The following is a 24,099-nucleotide window of genomic DNA, read 5'->3' as shown; positions in this document are numbered from 1 at the left end:
CTCAATCGATGACACCGAGTCCCTGGACGGACATCTACCTCACTACACCACCAACACACACACACACAACACCGCCGCATCTACCGCCTGTTAGGAAGGAAAATGTCAGCTCTCGCTTGTACACGCGCACACAATCAATCAAATTCAATCAAATGTATTTATAAAGCCCTTTTTACATCAGTAGATGTCACAAAGTGCTATATCCCGAAACCCAGCCTAAAACCCCCAACAGCAAGCAATGCACGCAGACAGACAGACAGACGGACGGACGGACGGACGGACGGACAGACAGACAGACAGACAGACAGACAGACAGACAGACAGACAGACAGACAGACAGACAGACAGACAGACAGACAGACAGACAGACAGACAGACAGACAGACAAACAAAAAATAAATTGTATGAAAACAGATGGACAGATAGACACACACACATACATACTCACAGATAAACATACACAAATAACACAAGAGCCTTTCAGAAAGATGTTCCATTCTACAGTCAGCCATAAGCAACAAAGCATGCCTGCATCTATCCCCAGGGGGGTTCCTGGACTGTCTGAGGGCAGCGGTGTCATGGGGATTACACACATATGAATGCATATGTAATATACTGTATATAAGCCCACTGCTATAGAAAGGCCTCTGTCTGTGAGATACAGTTACTGACTGGGATCAGATACCTCTCTGCAGTTATTAGTCAAGACGCCGTCATATGGTAATGTAGTACTATAGAGTAACCATACCATGCATACTCATGAGTCATTTTGAATTAGGCAAAATGAGCAGAAATCCAAGGTAAGTTTTTCCACAGTAACTTCAGTGCTGGCTAACAGTGTTGTGAGAGCAATGTGACAGAGGAGTTGGTTTGTGACTAGTGTGTGTGTGTGGTGTGCGTGTGCGTGTGTGTGTGTGTGTGTGTGTGTGTGTGTGTGTGTGTGTGTGTGTGTGTGTGTGTGTGTGTGTGTGTGTGTGTGTGTGTGTGTGCATTGCTTCCTTCAAAAATGAAGGAGAAGCAAGAGAGAAAGAGAGCTAGATATATTTCGTTGTACTTTTAAAAATACTTTCACTTACTTAGCTAGGGAATGCAGCTAGCTCGTTTAGCCTACTCAAACGCCCGGCTCAAACAGAGAGGGATGCTATGTTAGCTAGCTGGCTATGGCTATCCAACACTGGAACTTTTCCAAGTCAAGGTAAGCTTTTGATTTTATTAATTTATTGCCACCGGGGTCCACTGATGTAACTGCTAAACTGCTTGCTGTACCCTGTACTGCATGATTGTTGTGGGTTTACTAACATGTTAGTTCTAGTAGCTTTATTGACTATGAGGTTAGCTAATATGTTGACAACGACGCAGGCTGTGTGTAGTGGCTAGCGGTTATGATATGATGGTTTGACTTGGAAAGGCTTTTTCGCCTGGTCACAGACAGCTGTTGTGTAGTGCAATTCAGTCCACAAGCGAAAGGCAAAGGTGAGAGGAGAGAACGTAGATTCGAGAAGGAATTATACAACTAGCAATCCTGTTTGTATGTGGCTGCTATGAAAGTACTGTATTTGTGGGTGATCAGGGGTGTATTCATTCTGTATTTCTGTTGAAAAACATTTCTTAAAGGGAAGCAAACGGAACGAAACAGGGATAAACATACCTGCATTTGTCCAATAGACAATAGACTCTTGTTTGCAACTGTTTTGACTAATGATTACACCCTAGATCAACTAGATGCAGGGAAAAGTGTGCAAGACGGTATTGAATGTGTTACTGTCTGTTACCTTGATTACTACAATTTTTCTCTTGACCTGTGCACTTACGTTGTAAACTTTTATTCTTATTGTAGCAACCTCATGATGGGTTTAGGGAAATTAGAGTATCATGTAGTAACCTAAACCTATCAATGTTAGATTGAGCTGGGTGAGTGGAATATGAATGACGGTCATCAAATATGCTATTATAGAAATAAGGCCATGCTCGTGTGTGTGTGTGTGTGTGTTGTGTGTTGTGTGTGTGTGTGTGTGTGTGTGTGTGTGTGTGTGTGTGTGTGTGTGTGTGTGTGTGTGTGTGTGTGTGTGTGTGTGTGTGTGTGTGTGTGTGTGATCAGTCACTGACTCTTGCAAGTCTAGAGACTGCCAACTTATATTTAAATTATCAGCATGCCTTGTTATTTTGCCATCATCTCTATTTATGAGAGCCTTTCACTCAAGTGAGTTGTGTTACACTGATTGCATTCGCCTAATTTCTGACATCTTCACGTGTGAAATTGAATTGCATTAACTATTTGTTCACTTTCATGGTGTGCTGTGATCTCCCAGATAGACATGAACTACATTGACTTGAGTCCGCTTGTGCCAATTCCATATCACCTCCTCCCTCCCCAAACTAATTGCTAAACACGCCTCAGAACTATAGTTAAAAGGAACTGGAACTTATCTTCAGGCATCATTCGAACATCCACATCGTTTTGCTGCTGCTCATCTCCGTCCGCTGTTGGAAAAAGACACCAATCACAACGCTCTCTACAGCACTACTAAAGGAAAGTGCTTGTTTCAAACGTCTGAGTGTCACTCCAATTGTTGGCCAGTACATGCTGTAATTTGATGTTTTGTGTCCCCCATGGCTGCAAACACAGGGGAAATACCTAATGGAGCTGCGAGAGGCTACATCCAACACTACAACCCAGCAGGCCCGGCGCAAATAGAGAGACAGACCAGCAAGCAGCAACCGATCCAAGCTGCCAAGAGCTCAACTCTTAAAACGCTCTCCATAGCACTACTAAAGGAAAGTGCATATTTCCAGTGAGTGAGTGTGACTCAAATTTTTGGCCAGTACATCCTCTAATTGTATGTTTTGTATCCCCCGCCACTACACACCACACGCCCGACACAGCTAGTGTGTAGCGAAGGACAGCCGGCAACCTGCCATTGACCACCGAACCACCGAACCAGCTATCGACTAACGACCCCTGTTCGGAAGGAAGAACCGACACCCTGCTCGGGTAGAGCCGAACGTACGAACCCTGCTCAGAAAGAGATGAATGAACTAATATTGGCCACTGCTCAGTGAGTGAATCAACCGTTGGGTTAATTTTCCCCAGTGCTCATAGTTACCCTATAGCCCCAAATCCTATCCCCTCACCGAAGCAATACGGAGTGCCTGGATACAGCCCTTAGCCGTAGTATATTGGCCATATACCACAAACCCCCGAGGTGCCTTATTGCAATTATAAAAATTGTTACCAACATAATTAGAGCAGTAAAAATAAAAGTGTTGTCATATCCGTGGTGTATGGTCTGATATAGCACGGCTGTCAGCCTATCAGAATTCAGGGCTCGAACCCCCCCAGTTTACAACCAGAATTTAAAATTGAATAAATGCAGATTTTTTGGGTCACTGGCTTACACATAATACCCCATAATGTCAAAGTGGAATGATGTTTGTTTGTAATGTTTACGAATTAATTAAATTTTAAGCTGAAATGTCTTGAGTCAATAAGTATCCAACCCCTTTGTTATGGCAAGCCTAAATAAGTTCAGGAGTAAAAATTTGCTTAACAAGTCACATGAGTTGCATGTGCAATAATAGTGTTTAACATGATGTACCCCACACATACAATTATCTGTAAACTACCTCAGTCGAGCAGTGAATTTCACACAGATTCAACCACAAAGACCAGGGAGGTTTTCCAATACCTCGCAAAGAAGGGAACCTATTGGTAGGTAGGTTAACATTATTTATTTTTTAAAGCAGACATTGAATATCCCTTTTGAGCATGGTGAAGTAATTAATTGAACTTTGGATGGTGTATCAATTTACCCAGCCACTACAAAGTTACAGGTGTCCTTCCTAACTCCGTTGCCGGAGAGGAAGGAAACCGCCCCAAGATTTCACCTTGAGGCCAATGATGACTTAAACAGTTAGAGTTTAATCGCTGTGATAGGAGAAAACTGAGGATGGATCAACAACATTGTAGTTACTCATAATACTAACCTAATTGACAGTGAAAAGAAGGAAGCCTGTACAGAATAAAAAATATTCCATAACATGAATCCTGTTTGCAACAAGGCACTAAAGTAATACTGCAAAAAAAATGGACAAAGCAATTCACTTTCTGTCCTGAATACATAGTGTTATGTTTGGTGCAAATCCAACACATTACTGAGTACCCCTTTCCATATTTTCATGCATAGTGGCGGCTGCATCATGTTATGGGTATGCGTGTAATCGATAAGGACTGGGGAGTTTTCAGGATGAAAAAAAGAAACGGAATGTAGCTAAGCGCAGGCAAGCCTGGTTCAGTGTGCTTTGCACCAGACACTGGAAGATGACTTCACCTTTCAGCAGGACATCAACCTAAAACACAAGGCCAAATCTAGACAAGTTGCTTGCCAAGAAGACAGTGAATGTTCCTGGGAGGCCTAGTAACAGTTTTGACTTAAATGCACCTCAATCTATGGTAAGATCTGAAAATGGTTGTCTAGCAATGATCAACAACCAATTTGACAGAGTTTGAAGAGGGCGAATGTTGGAAAGTTCTTAAAGACTTACCCAGAAAGACTCCCAGCTGTAATCACTGCCAAAGGTGCTTCTACAAAGTATTGACTCCGGGATGTGAATACTTATGTAAATGAGATTTCTGTATTTCATTTTCAATACATTTGCAAAACTTATGGGGTATTGTGGGAGGAAAAAATCCTCTATTTAATCCATTTTGAATTCAGGCTGTAACACAAAATGTGGAATAAGTCAAGGGGTGTGAATACTTTCTGAAGGCACTGTAAGTGTGTGGCTGCCTGCGTGCTGAAATCGGGAGACAGAAGACTGTTTGGGGGTCAGTGCACACCCCTCCCATCTCGCTGCAGGGCAGGTGGAGGGGGCAGCGAGCGGCTTTTTGGGGTTGACAGTTGCCAGCGAGCATGAGCCTAATCTCCTCCATCAGCTGTCAGAGCACGGGACGTCAGGACCAGGGAGGCTCCACTCCTCGCCTCTCCTCACTCTCTCACTCCACCGGCAATGTCATGTTGTCAGCCCACATATGCTCGTCTGCACTGGGGGAGATGTGGGGGAGACATGGGGACACGGGTAGCTTCCGTCTTTTTCCTGTCGCTCCGAACTCATCTCTATGCTCCAACACGGCTGCTCGCTCTCGCCTTTAACCCCTACTACTCTCCCCCTCTCATGTTCTATCTGCCTCTCTCTCCCACTCTCTGTCCAAAAACACTTCCATTCATGCTAGAATAGTTCCTCTGCCATTCATTTTACAGTGCCAAAGTAAAACAAAAAATGCATTTCAAAATCACCCTGATACCAGCTTTTCTGATAATAGAGTCCTAGGTTTTTTACACAATGTGAATAAACGGTAGGTCTGTGTCCTAAATAACAGGAAGGCCCATATGCCAAGGACAGCAGAAGGGCATATGTCTGTGTTATTTGACTGAGGCTGACCCAGTGAACTGTCCCCCAGCACCAACCACAGGGTTGGTAAGGGACGCAGTGTCAATCACACATAACACATGCAGGGCCCCTCCCTCAGTGCACAGGGCATTGGTGACTCATTATATATGAGCCTGGGATAGAGACACACATATGCCCTGATAATGTCTGCGGCCGTATGTAGCGTATATGTGCCTAGCGGAGCGCACAACATCTCTGTCTCAACATGCATGTTGAAATAAGTAATCCCATGCAGCGTGTGCGTAGGGAAAATGCAGTGTAGCGTGTCACTGTACGTGCTGTTATCATGCTCCTCTGCAGCAGTTCATGGGTCACGTCCTTGTCTAGGACAATTCACATTTATGTGGTGTTTTCGATGTTAACCAATATTTGTTCAACTATCACACCACCAAGCCTAGACAGCTCAATGGTATTATTCTGGAAAGGAAGGAGAGGTCTTCATTCTAGACGTCATATTACGGCATCTACCAATCTCACTTTCATATTGTGATATGGTTGACAGAACTTAGCAGTACATGAATAAACCCGACCGTATACAGTTTTTCATCAACAACCGTGCACACAGTTAGACAGTCATACAAAGCAAGGTTATTATCTTAATATATATATATTTTTTAATTATGATAGTTTGAAGATGTTTATTAGAAATATATATTTTTTGGTAAGGTATGTTAAGAATCCAATTCATACACAATTTTACACATTTTCTGTGCTTAAGATGCCGGACGTCATTTTGAAAGGACCCCAACCCAGAGGAAGTTGCTGCCACTATTTCAGCATAATTTCCTGTCCTAGAGATGAAATGCACGTTTAGGTTCCACTCCTCCGAAGAATGACAAAGGCTACTTATACATATTCAACAACTGGGTGTGAGAATTCCACATGGTGTTGATGAACATCACAAATAGGGCACTGACGGCTGTCAGTATGGCTAGCTAGCTATCTTGCTAACCTTATCTAGCTAGCTAATGTTATCTGTAGTTGCTGTTGTACACTGTATTCAAAAGATTAGCCAGCTGGCTATGGCTGATTCTGGAGCTGGATTTGTTGTAAGCATTGATTTGGGGAAAACTTCCGACACAGATGGAAATCACTGGCCTATCTTTGACTTCGACATCTATTGTTATCTCCAAAGTTTTGGCATCTTCCATAAATTGCGGCCACAAATCCGCCATAGAAATAGTTAGAAAGAATAAGATGAAGCTCCGATAATATGGATAAGTATAAAGATGGCTGATATGCATATTTTTTACATAGTAATTGGAAGGGTGCAAACTTTGGCAGGCTGCTGGCAGGCTGCTGGCAGGCTGCTGGCAGGCTTCTGGCAGGCTGCTGGCAGGCTTCTGGCAGGCTGCTGGCAGGCTTCTGGCAGGCTGCTGGCAGGCTTCGGCTGCTGTACAGCAAGGCCAAGTCAGCCTGCGCTCATGGTTTTCATAGGGGAAGTGAAATGATAGACTACAATGACTTTGTTCATGATCATGCTGCAAATGACATGTAACTATAATCAGTGGTGTAAAGTAATTAAGTGAAAATACTTTAAAGTACTACTTAAGTCGTTTTTTGGTGTATCTGTACTTTACTATTTATATTTTTGCTACTTTTACTTCACTACATTCCTGTGCCCAAAAGTACTCGTTACATTTTGACAGGAAAATGGTCCAATTCACATACTTATCAAGAGAACATCCCTAGGCATCCCCTGTCTCTGATCTGGAGGACTCACTAAACACAAATGCTTTGTTTGTAAATGATGTCTGAGTGTTGGAGTGTGCCCCTGGCTATCCTTAAATAAAATAAAAACAATCATTGTGCCATCAGGTTTGCTTAATATAAGGAAGTTGAAATTATTTTAAGTACATTTTAGCAATTCCATTTACTTTTGATACTTAAGTATATTTAAAACCAAATACATTTAGACTTTTACTCAAGTAGTATTTTACTGGATGATTTATACTTTTACTTGAGTCATTTTCTATTAAGTACTTTTTCCACCACTGACTATAAGTTCCTTGAATTTTCTTTTGCAGGTGCTTTTGAATCTTTATCTGGATAGACACTTGTGGTTTCTAGCTAACGTTACATCAATCAAAGCAGTGGAGAGTGTAGTGAAGCAACATTTTAGGGGTCAAAACCTTTCATCTTGGGGCGCCGGGGAGCTGAAAATAAAGTATATGTCACATCATAGGAAAGGATACTGCATTCACATGGAGTTGCATGCAGGGGGCATTTCGGATTTGTCAGTTCGAGCCCAAATATGTCATACTTGGAGTAAAACGATGACTAATTGACTTAAAGCAACATCATGGGTAGACTCTGGCCATCGTCTTTCAACTTGAAAAAGTGGTTTTCTACTGGTGTGTGCATTTAAGTTGAATAAAAACATATTTTGTTTTTGTTATTTACAGTAGTTTGTTTTATACTGAACAAAAAAATAATTTCAAAGATTTTGTTGAGTTACAGTTCCTATAAGGAAATCAGTCATTTGAGAGAGAAAAAATCATTAGGCCCGAATCTATGGATTTCACATGATTGGGCAGGGGCACAGCGATGGGTGGGCCTGGAAGGGCATAGGCCCATCCACATTGGAGCCAGGCCCAGGCAACCATAATGAGTTTTTCCCCACATCTGTGGTGACAAAACTACACATTTTAGAGTGGCCTTTTATTGTCCCCAGCACAAGGTGCTGCTGTGTAATGGCATGCTGTTGAATCGGCTTCTTGATATGCCACACCTGTCAGGTGGATGGATTATCTTGACAAATAATAAAATGTTCACAAACAGGGATGTAAACACATTTGCAGTGGTGGAAAAAGTACCCAATTGTGATACTTGAGTAAAAGTATAGATACCTTTAATAGAAAGTTACTCAAGTAAAAGTGAAAGTCACCCAGTAAAATACTACTTGAGTAAAGCTCTAAAATTATTTGGTTTTAAATATTCTTAAGTATCAAAAGTAAATGTAATCGCTAAATTATACTTAAAGTAAAAGTATAAATCATTTCATATTCCTTATTTTAAGCAAAGCAGACAGCACCATTTTCTTGTTTTAAAAATGTACAGATATCCAGGGTTTTTGTGTTTAGTGAGTCTGCCAGATCAGAGGCACTAGGGATGACCACGTGTTCTCTTGATAAGTGCGTGAATTTTAACATTTTCCTGTCCCGCTAAGCATTCAAAATCTATTCTTTGGGTGTCAGGGGAAATGTATGGAGTACATTATTTTCTTTAGGAATATAGTAAAGTGAAAGTTGATAAAAAAATGACAGATGCCCCCCAAAAATACTTAAGTAGTACTTTTAAGTATTTTTACTTAAGTACTTTACACCACTACAAATCTGTGCACAAAATTTGAAATAAGCTTTTTGTGTGTATGGAACATTTCTGGGATCTTTTATTTCAGCTCATGAAACATGGGACCAACACTTTATATGTTGTGTTTATATATTTGTTTAGTTTTAGTCTTAGGGACAGAAAGAAACCTATGCGTGGGAAGCTCGGAACCAGTTTTAGTTTTTTGGGATGTCACTTTTTGCCACTGTGTGGCAGTAATGTGTAAGGTGATGGGTCAGGCCATAGGATAGGTTCGGTTTAAAGAGTGACTGCCACTAACAACCAACTAATCTCTTTGAAAACGGCCCATGCGGCATTGATATGAGTTAGAAAAATGTATTGTCAAAATTGACTACAAAGTGTAAATAGGATAATTTTGGTCACAAAGTCAGTCTCGTCTGAGTTTGGAACCTGAGTGCGTCACAATTAGTAAATTAAGGTTCATACCTGTTTACCTGTACATAGCCCATCTGTAAATAGCACATCCAACTACCTCATCCCCATACTGTTATTTATTTATTTTTTGCTCCTTTGCACACCAGTATCTCTACTTGCACATTTATCTTCTGCACATCTATCACTCCAGTGTTTAATTGCTAAATTGTAATTATTTCACCACTATGGCCTATTTATTGCCTTACCTCATTTGCACACACTGTATATAGACTTTTTCTCTATTGTGTTATTGACTGTATGTTTGTTTATTCCATGTGTAACTCTGTGTTGTTGTTTGTGTTGCACTGCTTTGCTTTATCTTGGCCAGGTCGCAGTTGTAAATGAGAACTTGTTCTCAACTAGCCTACCTGGTTAAATAAAGGCCAAAAAATATATATTAAAAGGTTTGGTTAAAGTGATGTCAACAAATCGCCCCTCCACGTGCAAATCGCCCCCTTCGCCCACATCACGTCCCTTAATTGAAAGGGACTCTGTTGATTCTTTGCCACCAACCAACGTTTTCAAGGGATCACGGCCGTTTGAGACTGAAAAGCCCTACACAGATTTTTTTACATGTAATTACATTTTTTAAAATTCCACCTTTGTTTGATCATGCAATGCATACTTCCAGTAGGATGCACAGCCAACAACTATGACATGCCCTGCCGAAGGAACCTATCATGTGGAATAGGTGGTTGGAGTTTGTTGGTCCCCAGTGGTGGTGAATCTACCAGTAGCTAGACCATAGACTGCTGGTTATGTATATTGATAATCATTATCACTAACATCGCTAGCATAGCTGACATTAGCTAGCTAGCAACCTAACTAGCTCGCTAGCTAGCTGACTGTTAGCCTACCTCAATACAACTCGGATTTGGCTTGGAAACACGATAACATTTCAAAAGAAGGCAAATAATTAGTAGGAAAACCTTTTGTCATTGTGCTATGGTGGTACTAGCTAACTCAGGTCTGACTACAACAGTGTACTAACTAGCAGCAACAAACTCAAACCAACCCAGGGCCATAGAAAAACATGTCACAGTTGGTGCATAGTGTAACTGAATCTAATCCAATCTGGAACAAGTCAGTCTACATCTGTAAAGCATATAATTAGCTTCCAAACAAGGTTACGTTATTTCGAGCTATGTTTATAATTGAGGGATGATGACAATCGTCAACCCTGTTTTTCTGTCAGACAAAGTGCAAAGTTGGGTGCCAGACCGATCTTCTGGTCATGAACAGATGCCGGGACCTACCAGAGGGAGCAAAGGTGGGCATCATAACATGTCCAGCAATGTGATTGCAGTGGTTTAGCGGCCTTAAACTCCTTTCATTTACTGTTCACTAGCTATTTTCACTGCTTGTCAGGCAAGACCTCAAAATAAAAGTTTGTCATGCGACACAAGTACCCTTAACTCCGATGAAAGTCTCCCTCGACTTCTATTAAAAGGACACGCAATTATGAGGCCTCTGATAGTGACCCGAGTTAATGCCCTGATTACACAGATGACTTCATCAACAATGACAGGTGTTATGTGAATTTTCTTATTTTTTTTATTTGGTTCATAAAATAGTAGGCTAATTCCCCAGCCAAGCAGATACAACTAGTAGAGTCATATTGGTTGGGAAGTGCATTAGCAAAAAGCTTTGTCTTTTCTTTAGAACAAAATGCAATTTACCACTTGGCTGCCTATTATGTCACCCTGTTACAGACCCTCCCAGTCAACACCACCTCCTAAGATTGCCTGCTGCAGGGCCTCCCGAGTGGCGCTACAGAGCCGGGTTCGATCCCGGGTTGTATCGCGACCGGGAGAGCCGAGGCGGCGTATAATTGGCCAAGTGTCTTCCGGGTTGGCTGGCCAGGATGTCCTTGTCTCATCACGCTCTAGCTACTAGTGTGGCGGGCTGGGCGCATGCACACGGTCGCCAGTTGAACGGTGTTTCCTCTGACACATTGGTTCGGCTTCCGAGTTAAGCGGGCAGTGTGTCAAAAAGCAGTGAATCTTGGCAGGGTCATGTTTCGGAGGACGCATGGCTCTCAACCTTCGCTTCTCCCGAGTCCGAATGGGAGTTGCAGCGATGGGACAAGACTGTAACTACCAATTGGATTTAACAAAAATTGGGGAGAAAAAGGGGTATAAAAATGACAAAATAAAAGATTGCCTGTTGAAGGTGCTTTGAGATATGACCAGTTTGAAGCCGAACATGCATTATAGAGAAGGCCAGCAAGAGGGCCCCTGTTCAGCATCATCCAGACAGGCCCTTGCTGTGAGCATTCCTATGAATAGAACAGTCAGCCACATGTTAGCAAGTATCCAGCCAGCAACCTTCACCTGTCAGCAGCAACAGCTTTCACAGGCTCATCATTTTCAAATACAGAAGGTAACCCTCTTTGATACATTTGATAACCCAATTGTGAAACATAAAATATGTAACCTGATGTTATTTGTTGCTTATTTTCTACTTCTTAGTTGCATATAATGTCCAGGGCATATCTTAGCCTGCTAGAACCAGTCTGATTGCTGTTTTCACCATTCTATTTCACTTCACATTTTATGATATCTGAAGTCAAATAAAAAGGTGAACGATCAGCGATCAGGTTGGTTCCATCAGGCTAATCATAAGCACCATTGATAATGTAATCAGTGATCTCTCTCTCTCTCTGGGTCTCTGAGGGATGACAGACAGACAGACAGACAGACAGACAGACAGACAGACAGACAGACAGACAGACAGGCAGGCAGGCAGGCAGGCAGGCAGGCAGGCAGGCAGGCAGGCAGGCAGGCAGGCAGACAGACAGACAGACAGACAGACAGACAGACAGACAGACAGACAGACAGACAGACAGACAGACAGACAGACAGACAGACAGACAGACAGACAGACAGACAGACAGACAGACAGACAGACAGACAGACAGACAGACAGACAGACAGACAGACAGACAGACAGACAGACAGACAGACAGATAGATAGATAGATAGATAGATAGATAGATAGATAGATAGATAGATAGATAGATAGATAGATAGATAGATAGATAGATAGATAGATAGATAGATAGATAGATAGATAGATAGATAGATAGATAGATAGATAGATAGATAGATAGATAGATAGATAGATAGATAGATAGATAGATAGATAGATAGATAGATAGATAGATAGATAGATAGATAGATAGATAGATAGATAGATAGATAGATAGATAGATAGATAGATAGATAGATAGATAGATAGATAGATAGATAGATAGATAGATAGATAGATAGATAGATAGATAGATAGATAGATAGATAGATAGATAGATAGATAGATAGATAGATAGATAGATAGATAGATAGATAGATAGATAGATAGATTTGACGGGCCAGGAGCTGACCGACCGACAGACATCTTTGAGGGGCCAAGGGCTGATTGGCAAAGACCTCCCCTCCAGCCTCACCTATTGCCTGCTTACCAACGATTGTTGATGGTGAGAACAGAATTAGGTAGGTTTACTCTGACCTGTTCAAACTTCAATATAGTACCTGTTTGTGTGTCAGATGTTACTGTACCTATCCTAACTGCCAATGGTAATAGAACAGTGACTATGTGTTCACAGAAACATGTATAGAGCCAGCACAGACAAACTTGCAAGATGAAGTCCAGACTGACAGACAGGCTTGATACTGATGTCTCTGAATGGAGAGAGAGAGAGCACTCGGCATTAAAATTTTACCAGACACAACTTTTATTATTGAATGGTATCAGTCAATACAGGGAGGGAGAAACCCTGTGTATTCTGGATCAGGGAACTGCTGTTGTATATGGGACTCCACACATGTAGGTATGACCACTCTGACATGTTTGGCCAGCCTGGTCTCATAGACTAGACATAACATAGTAAACGTAAATCCGGGACACTCAAATGATATGTTATGTTTATTTAATTTCAGGCAAAAACTAAAGGAGGTTGGTTTGTCAGGATGGGTGGGCATATAAAGCAAACGTTTAGCAACCCAAAGGTTGCATGTTACAATCTCATCACGGACAACTTGAGCATTTTAGATAATTAGCTACTTTGCAACTACTTAGCATGTTAGCTAACCCTTCCCCTAACCCTAACATTAACCATTTTAGCTAAGCCTTCCCCTTCCCCTAACATTAACTTTAACCTAACTCCTAATATTAACCCTAACCTCTAGCCTAGCTAATGTTAGCTACCTAGCTAGCATTAAGAACAACAAATTGGAATTCATAACATATCATACATTTTGCAAAATCGTAACATATTGTCCAAATTGCAATTCATAACATATCATTTGCATTGTAATTAGTAACATATTATACGAAATGGATGTTGGACATCCACAAATTAATACATACCATACGAAACGTAACATCATCTAGGATTTATGTACAGAATAATACGAAATGTTTTGAGACCAAGTTGGTTTGCCAAGGTAGCCCCATTACCACCAGAAGAAATGTAGATAGGCACAGTATCTGTATCGGCTGGGAATGAAAATGAAAGATGAACGGTCCACATTGTTATATTGGCATAACACTGCTTCTTTGGTGTTATGAAAAGGGTTGTTTATTTTATATGGACCTGTTACTACATTTGAAAGTTATTAAAACACTTTGTTTAGAATATCTACAATACCAGTCAAAAGTTTGGACACACCTACTCATTCAGGGGTTTTTCTTTATTTTTACTATTTTCTACATCAGTTGTTTGGAACACGCATTCATCCTGCAGCCATTTCCTGCATTGTGGGAGGCTCTATTATCAACCAATCATTAGGGTGTTTTTGACCTACGTGAACGTGGCCAAAGACATGACAGAAACAGGAAACAGGAACTTTGTTGTGATTTATGTGCAGTGGTGGAAAAAGTACCCCAAAAATATACTTAAGTATCAAAAGTAAAAGTATTCAAAATTTACAATTCCTTATATTAAGCAAACCAGACGGCACAATCTTCTTTTGTTCAGTGAGCACACCAGATCAGAGGCAGTAGGGATGATCAGGGATGTTCTCTTGAAAATGTGTGATTTGGACCATTTTCTGTTCTGCTAAGTATTCAAAATGTAACGAGTACTTTTGGGTGTCAGGGAAAATGTATGGAGTAAAAAGTACACCATTTTCTTTAGGAATGTAGCGAAGTAAAAGTAGTCAAAAACATAAATAGTAAAGTAAAATACAGATACCCCAAGACACTACTTAAGTAGTACTTGAAAGTATTTTTACTTAAGTACTTTACACAACTGTTTATGCGTGCAGTTTGTCGAGATTTATGTGCAGGGGTGAAAGTAGAATTAATTGAAGGGAACTCCTATATTTATTTTTTATGGGCCTAATCATAGAATTACAAAACGAATCCCTATTAATTCAATAGGATCTCCATGGGCCTAGTCCTAAAGATTTATCATTTCACTTTTCAAATGTATTACCTTTTATTGTGGCATAAACACATCCAGTCATAATGTTTTCATCTGATTCTCTAACATTCATACCTCAAAGGGCTAATTTACTAGGCCACCCATGAACATTCATCCACTCGCAACACATTTCCAGCCTCCAAACTGTGGTGAATGGAAAGAGACATACACAAAACAAGTGCAATGACATTTGGCTATTGTCATTAGGCCATAATGTATGCGTCCACTGCTGTCTCGGTGTCGCCACGCATCTCTGCCTTGGAAAAAGTGTTCTCGTGGAACCACATCTCATTTTGGAGCGTAGCCTATACCACCTGTTCAAGTCCATTCCCACATTTTTCATGCCTCTGACATGTGGTAATGATAAAAAAGTGGTGCAATAGGCTACAGTTTCCATGACATTTTGTTTTAATTATTATGATAGACTCATGTTTTACCGATACAGCGTACCCCCACTATTTATTTTTCCGGGACGCCGTACCGTACCGGACCATACCGCCTTACTTTCACCCCTGTTTACATGTACTCTATCACTAATTCATTTTACAATGTGTACACACATGATATTATATTATGACTTCCGTTTGTGAGTGTGTAATACTGTGTGTAATACTGTGTGTAATACTGTATACTGTTAGATACATGTTTATTTCAACATTACATAAACAATGGCAACACTGCCATGTTGATCTGAGTCTTGCTGTTGGAAAACCACATTGGTTTCCGGCTGTCGCAGACGCACCACTCCAACTTCATTCCTCCACTTTGACTTTGGTCTACAGTCGGTTGCTTTACCACTGAAACGCGCACAATATCTACAGGGCAGTTCGTGGCATCGTCATCTCGCAGAGTCTACCTATATATTAAGTAAATCTCAATGTGACCCGCCAGATTCAGAAGCTTGAAAACCCCATTGAAATACCCCATTTGATTTCTGCTCCCCCCAAAAAATGTAAACTAAACATAATTCATCATGGTTTTTATTTTAGTTAGTTTTGGAGCCAACGTTCATAGTTTCAGTATAGTTTTTCAAATGGGTTTGTTCATTCATTATGATTCGTTTTTGTTTCAGTTTTCATTTTCGTTTACTATAATAACCTTAACACGCAGACAGAAACACACAGAGACAGAAATGCGCACACACACACGGATGGGCCCTGACTATGAGTGCCCTTGCCCTGGGCCTGAAAACACTTCCTGCCACCTCCTGCGGCCCTTCTGCTCCCAGAGATAGTGGTCTCTTTGGTAGGGAGGCTGTCTAAATGCTTTATGTGTGCTATAACAGAGTAATCATTGTCAAATAGAAAAAGATTTGTCAACATGGTGATACCCAAGGCAATTTTCCAGTATATATGGATATTGGCCCATCCTGGGCCTATTTGTGGTTTCCTTTCTGGGAAAAGATAGTACTCCTGTTGATCCCCCCCCCCCCCCCCCCCCTCTTAGATTGCCTCGGCTCTGTTTTATCCTCCTCCATGCGGTTTGAAAACAATAAAAGAAAAGTGATGTGTCTTGTTCAGCCACTAAATAGCTGTCTCGTTTCCCCCCCCCCCCACCCCCGAGGTGGCTGCACATCACTGCCTGCCCCATTTATCAGGTCCACGCAGGGCCCTCAAACTTCCAGGAATAAAGATGATAAATACCTCACCCACTTCTGCCTGTACAGAGGTAAAGGGCAAGGAGAGATGGAGGGAGAGAAGGAGAGTGGGAGGGAAAGAGAAATGGAGATAGAGAGAGACCCTGAAAGTGGAACTAAAATGTCCTTAAAGCACACCTGCCTCCCCAGCGCTCAGCCTCCCTCTTCCTCCCTCTCCTCCCCCTTTTGATTAAATAGCATTTTCTCCCTCCTTATCTGTCGCTGCTCCTGCATGAGCGAGCTATCTGCAGCCTGACTGACAGACGCCTGGCTGCTTGCTCTGATAGGATTCCACTTTGGTTAGATAAATAGGAATTTAACTGAACTGAAACAATTTAAACAGTCTAAATGCAGAGATTAAAACTGGTCAAACAGTGACTGAGCACACGGCAGCGTCATTTTCAGGGCGGTTGCAGCATTGCCCGAGAGAAGCACAAACATACATACACTCTGACAGAACCAAAACCAGAATAGCCTGGGAGACCTTGGATGTTTTTGAGGCCCTAGTGCCCCCTGATCCGGGTCCTTTCCAGTTCATCCCCATGCCTGTCCATGTCCACCATCCCCATGCCCAAACACATAAAGGGAGAGGGGCAGGCAGGATGGACCACAAGACAAGTTTCCGCTTGGACGCCCCACCACAGCCAGCTCTGCCCAGAGGCCTTCCCAGACAGCCCACTCGAGTGAGCGACCTACCCTGACTCTAACCCTGTTTGGCAGGGGGACCGAAAGACAGATGTTCTCTGCCACTGGCATAGTACTGGAGAGGAGATTTCAGCATGTGTGAGTGTGTGTGTACATGTCTGTGTTGCTTGGCTTTGTGCTTGAATGGCAGTGTGGTGAAGGGGGATGGTGGTGGTATGAGAAGGAGAAATAAATCAAGTCAAAGCAATTTGTGCCCAGGACGGCTGCAGTGTCATTAGAAATCCTGTCACGCAGCCTTACTGACACATCACGCTGCTTACGCAGGTCGACAGTGGGCCAAAGAGGAATTTTAATTTCCCCTCCCAACACTGCCATTCCTCTGCATTAAAGATGTCCTGGGCTAGATGGATGGGGTTGTGGAGACAGTGTTATGTAGAGATATGCATCTGTATATCAAAGATTGATCTATTATATATAACGCGTACGTACAAAAACCAACAAACACACAAACTCTCCCAGACAGATACAGGAATGTCCAAACACACAAACTCTCCCAGACAGATACAGGAATGCCCAAACACACAAACTCTCCCATACAGATACAGGAATGCCCAAACACACAAACTCTCCCAGACAGATACAGGAATGCCCAAACACACAAACTCTCCCAGACAGATACAGGAATGCCCTAAAAACACAAACTCTCCCAGACAGATACAGGAATGCCCAAACACACAAACTCTCCCAGACAGATACAGGAATGCCCATACACACAAACTCTCCCAGACAGATACAGGAATGCCCATACACACAAACTCTCCCAGACAGATACAGGAATGCCCATACACACAAACTCTCCCAGACAGATACAGGAATGCCCAAACACACAAACTCTCCCAGACAGATACAGGAATGCCCATACACACAAACTCTTCCAGACAGATACAGGAATGCCCAAACACACAAACTCTCCCAGACAGATACAGGAATGCCCATACACACAAACAGTGCCAAAACCCAAGAGATGAGATTGACCAAAACCTTTGTTCCATCAGTGCTCTGGTACTGTCTGTCTGTTTGTCTGTTTGTCTGTCTGTCTGTCCGTCTGTCTGCCTGCCTGCGTGTGCGTGTGCTCCTCCTGCATTGTGGAGGAGATTGTGGTAATGACCCTGGCCATTGCAGCACAATGCTGCATATTTCTCCTCCCAGCTGCCACTTTAATGAGCAGATAAAATGGGCGCAGCTGAATAATTAATACCCAGACCCATTAACGAGGCATTAGAATGCATTTTACCTCTTATTGATTTTCCTCCTCTTATTGAAAAAAAAAAAAAACGTTGACGTGGTTCGTGGTACACATTGGGTCTGGTGCTGGGCTGGAGAGGGTTGAAATATGGCTGGTCCTGTTTAAATGTCAGCTTTGTAATTACACATAGAGCACCCGTGTGGCGATCTCAATGCCCCCTCTGATTTATGATCAGGACTAAACGACAACCCACCCGGCTCGGCACAGACACTCAGCTCCGTCTTAGTGGAGAGAACAGGCATGACATTAGACATTAAGAGGCACAGCCCATGACTCATAACCATGGACAGTCACACAGCCAATCTGCACTATTGTGAGACCCACATAATATCCTTGCAATTTTCTCTGGAAGATAATACTACTCAATCACATGCACCAATCCTCCATGTATCCCTTACCCCAGGCCTGCCTGAGCACCTTACTGAAGAGACTGTCCTGCCCCTGGCCTTACTGGCTGTATGTCTGAGGAACAGAACAAGACTAAACAGGACTGGGGCTCCTGTATCATGCTCTGAGAGCAGGATTCATCAGTCAGATACCCCGCACAGATAGCTGCACAGAAAATCAATCCCTATCTGGATGGATGAGGACGAGAGGCCAGATCAATGTACAGATATTGATACACGCACCCATGCAAGGAGCTGCTACCTACATCCCCTGTACTCATTCTCCCTCCCTCAAATACAGATTGTGAATCTAGATTAACTGCTGAGTAAGGGAGGAACGGGTGTGAGAGAAGTAGAGAGAGAGAGAGACTCGTGGGAGATAGATGTTACCAACCCAGAGTTTAGTGTCAGTGCAAACGGGTCAATAATGAATAGCTCCCTCCCATTTCTCCAGTCAGTGTGTGCGGCGTTACTCCAGCACCTGCTGACTCCCAGATTTACCAGCAGATTTGTCCTGTATCTATTCATCAGCCGACAATGATCCTCACAGTGGGCCTCTCTGCTACACAGCAGCACACTCAGAGACACAGCCACACAGCAGTCTAGCTTAACCACTAGAGAGAGAAACAAAATGACCGTTTCTTTCACACACTAAAGGGATTCCACACCACAGCCATCTGCCCAGCAGGTTGGTCTGATGGAGACGCCTGTTTGTGAGGAGTTTTGATTGGACTGAAGAGGATACTGAGAGGAGAGGAGCATCTCTGACCAGGCTAGCTCACCTTGGGGCTGGGGTTGGGGCTGGGGATGACGGGACAGCCAGGTGTTTTATAGTATTTGTGGCTGTGATCATCCATCAGAGCGATCGATCACGCTCCCAGCAGCTTTTATTAATGATCTTGTCAGCCGCCCAGCTCCTGGGTGCCTGCGCTTGTCCAGAATGATAGATCATTAGCTAGTCTGCCTGCTATTTATTCTCCCATGACCTTGTCTCTCCCCATTGTTGAGAAGAGCGAGTTATGAGTGCTGGAACATGATAATTCAATATTGATCCCTTTTGCTCCTCAAAAAGTTTGCAGCCCAGATCCTCTGTCCATTACAGATAAAAACTGCAAACACACAGACACATTCGGGCACAGAGGCACATGCATACGCACACACCCACACACAGACTGACACACACACATTTGAATTCTCACATATGCAGAAAGGAGAAATATGGAAATGGAAACAATTAACCTCTGGGAATGGACGATGAAGAAAACATCAAAAACAAGATAATACAATTACAGTATGTATTTTTCTTTACAGTATGTCTTTCTTTACATTATGTATTTTTCTTTACAGTATGTATTTAACTTTACAGTATGTCTTTCTTTATAGTATGTATTTTTCTTTACAGTATGTCTTTCTTTACATTATGTATTTTTCTTTACAGTATGTATTTAACTTCACAGTATGTCTTTCTTTATAGTATGTATTTTTCTTTACAGTATGTCTTTCTTTACAGTATGTATTTTTCTTTACAGTATGTCTTTCTTTACAGTATGTATTTTTCTTTACAGTATGTCTTTCTTTACAGTATGTATTTTTCTTTACAGTATGTCTTTCTTTACAGTATGCATTTTTCTTTACAGTATGTCTTTCTTTACATTATGTATTTTTCTTTACAGTATGTATTTAACTTTACAGTATGTCTTTCTTTATAGTATGTATTTTTCTTTACAGTATGTCTTTCTTTACATTATGTATTTTTCTTTACAGTATGTATTTAACTTCACAGTATGTCTTTCTTTATAGTATGTATTTTTCTTTACAGTATGTCTTTCTTTACAGTATGTATTTTTCTTTACAGTATGTCTTTCTTTACAGTATGTATTTTTCTTTACAGTATGTCTTTCTATACAGTATGTATTTTTCTTTACAGTATGTCTTTCTTTACAGTATGTCTTTTTCTTTACAGTATGTCTCTCTTTACAGTATGTATTTTTCTCTATCATTTTCAATCCCTTATAGAATTGATAGACAATTTCAAGACATTCTTAAATCTGTTAGGACACTTTATTATTGTAATAATGTATACTTCACATCCAATCCCCATGAGAGCTCAGCCAGTTGTAACATTGTGTCAGTGGTGACGAAGAGTCGATCACTCTCTGTCCCTTTAAAAGAGATCCCAAGTCAGCAAGAGTTTAATGAAAACCAAGCCTTGGGCAGAACCACAGAGGTAGAACAGAATAAACATTAGCATGCAAACAGCAGCACTGTACTGCCTGAGTGAGCTGGCTTCCACAGCACATAGCCCAAGCAGACACTGGGGGGTGAGCGGGGAGGTGAGGGGTGTGTGCCCCCCACCGTGTCCCGTGGCTGGAAAGAGGCTGAGGGACAACACGAGGCCTGTCATCCTTCCATCCCTCACTTCGCTACGTTTTATTAGCTCTGTCACATTAATCAATTAGCCACCGGCTTGGCATTCGGGCACTGCAATGTTCATTTGAACACAGCCTTTTGTTATTGTAAAAGTGTGTACGTGTGCATGTTTGACTGTATATGTTTGCAGGCTGTTTTTTTCTCCTCCTCTCCCTCCCTCTCGGCCAGTACATACCATCTATGTACTATGTTTTTAATACATTTCATTCCCTGACTTATTCTTTGTTGTTTTCTGTATCTCACAATTACTTCAAACAGTCAGACCTGTTTACTCTGCAGTAGAAGTGTTCAAAGAAGATCCAGCATGAACCTCTCTCTCTCTCTGAATCATTTATGATGGATCCCTTTTATGTGCCGAGTGACTTAGAAGACTCAAAAGAGAGAAGTTTGAAAAAAGAAACATGGAGGGGAAAATGAAGAAACACCTTGAGCTCAACAACTGAGTGGAAATACAAAAGCTCTCAATTAGCCAGGTATCAATACAAAGCAGCAGGGCATTCTCTTTGAAAGCCCACACTCTTTCAAATATTAAACCCCCCTCGCTCATTTCAATTCAGTGTTAGATTGCGATGGCATTTGGCTTGCTCTAGTCTCCTCCCTCTCTTTCTTCTCCCTGTGTGTTAGGGGAGAGGCTGTCTGTCTTTCTGCATGCAGCTATAGCAGTATTCATCGCAGGCAGGCAGGCGTGCAGGAGACAAGATGAGCCCAGTGAAACGCGGCAGAGGCGGGCGGTGCTTGCCCTTCTCTCTGCCTTCTCTCCCTGGTGGCCCCTCCGGGCCCTGGAGCCCAATAAGCAGCCATCTGCAGACAACCTCCACCACCACGCTCCAGCGGCTACACAGCCAGTGGGGTGGGGGTGTGTGTATCTGTGTGTGTGTTTGGGAGAGCAGGGGGGGAAAGAGGAGGAAGTAGTCCAAGGGCACAAGCACTCCATCACGAGTCCTGGAAGTGACCTCCCACCACCTGAGTGTTGGGCCCACCCTGAGTGACTGCCATGCTGGCCAGGCCCAGCCACGGTGTGGGAGCTGTGAGCACAGAGCCTGTCCACTGGTGCCCCAGCAATCCTCCCAGCACATCCATCCTGCCCTGCCAGCCCACAGATCGATAGACCTGCTCTTTTAATCAGGTCTCTGGTGACTGTGGGTAGAGGAGGAAGGCTAATTCCTTCTACTCTCTCTCCCCACCTCTTTACCACTCTCTTGTTTTCCTATTTTTTCCTCCCTTCCTGTCCATTTACTCCATACTTGTTATATTCCTATTTCTTTCCTTCTCGTCCTCTCTCTCTCCACGCTGTACTGTAGGTACCTGTGTTGTCTTCCTCTCTCTAGTATACCTCTCTCTCCACGCTGTACTGTAGGTACCTGTGTTGTCTTCCTCTCTCTACTGTACCTCTCTCTCCACGCTGTTGTCATGACGTTGGCCTGGGGTAGGTTTATGACAGTCATAAATACATCTTCCCCCCTTTTTCCTCTCTCTCTACCCTACTGATGTTACATTTGCAAACCCCTTGGTTAACATAGAGATTCTGGGAACATTAGAAGGTGGGGGGAAATGAACTATATTCTGGTAACCCGACCAATTGAACATATGCAGTGGTACTTAATGAATATGATGTCAGTTCGGTTGTCATCTGAGACATTCTCATCAATGATAAGATGACATAAACTCTACAGTGGAAAGTCTACACATCAGAGTTATCGGATTCACATGGAATTGTTGTTCAATTTAAATGTTTGAATATGAAATTATTCGTGATGGGATGAAATGTGATTTTAGCTTCTAAAATGTGAGATTTGGGTTTTCATGAGGTTAGGGCTATGCTCAATCAGTGGCCCGCCCCTGTGAAGGGACACGGGCTATAAAACTTTTCAAACACACCCTCCTCTCCCTTCCTATATAAAGCCTTGATGACAATATAACCTCCTGTTCCGAGGATGTGAGGACGACGGTCCGATTTCAGAATGGTTCAGATAATAACTACAGAACGAAGCCAACATCAGCGTGAGTTTTGGTTGCAAATGGTATGAACTTTGAACTCTTATTCACTACAGAAGTGATACCTCCTAGCCGTTGAGTTAGCAACAGCAGCTGCAAACGCAGGTTAGGAAGGAACAGACAGAGTATCCCGTCTACCACACAACGACGTTACTACAACGTAGCCAATTTACCAGCAGAGACATTCTTCAAAGGACAAAGGACTTGGTTGGGCAACACGGCCTTCCATCTATCACCAACCTACCGAAGCTCAGAGTAAATATTATTGCATTTTCCTTTTCCAAATGGGCGGTAATTTAGAATGCATAAGATACTGTATTTACGATAGCACAGCTTCGCCCTTTGTTCCTCAGTCTTCTCACTTTTTCACTCAAACCCAGCCCCTTTTCTTATGTGTAACAAGCTGTCATATCTGTTCCGCCCGCTAGGGACGTTTTCCTTTATCATGTACTTTGTAATCAAGTTATGATTAATTATGTGTATGTGTAATTCTGTGTGATTAGTTAGGTATTTAGTAAATAAATAATAAATAAATAAATAAATACAAAACCCAATTTTGTATTGCTGATTCATCTTGTTAGTCAGGGTTCATGAAGATAACCAAGAATATACAACATTCAGATGAGACTGAATTAAGGTAACGATTAATATTGACTGCTATTGATGTAAAAATATTACTAGGTCTTTAAGAGTTTATTCGGAAGATAACAGCTCTATAAATAGTATTTCGTGGTGCCCCGACTCTCTAGTTAATTACATTTACGTGATTAGCTCAATCATGTAATATTAATTACGGATAAATTATTTTATAGAATAGCATGTCATATCACTTAATCCGGCATAGCCAAAGACACGACACTGTACTGTACCTGTGTTGTCTTCCTCTCTCTACTGTACCCCTCTCTCCATGCTGTACTGTAGGTACCCATGTTGTCATCCTCTCTCTACTGTACCCCTCTCTCCACGCTGTACTGTAGGTACCTGTGTTGTCATCCTCTCTCTACTGTACCCCTCTCTCCACGCTGTACTGTAGGTACCCGTGTTGTCATCCTCTCTCTACTGT

The sequence above is a fragment of the Oncorhynchus kisutch genome, linkage group LG3, assembly GCF_002021735.2.
Source record: "Oncorhynchus kisutch isolate 150728-3 linkage group LG3, Okis_V2, whole genome shotgun sequence".
Classification (NCBI taxonomy): domain Eukaryota; kingdom Metazoa; phylum Chordata; class Actinopteri; order Salmoniformes; family Salmonidae; genus Oncorhynchus; species Oncorhynchus kisutch.
The sequence above is the reverse complement of the archived record's forward strand: the minus strand, read 5'-3'. Positions refer to the sequence as shown.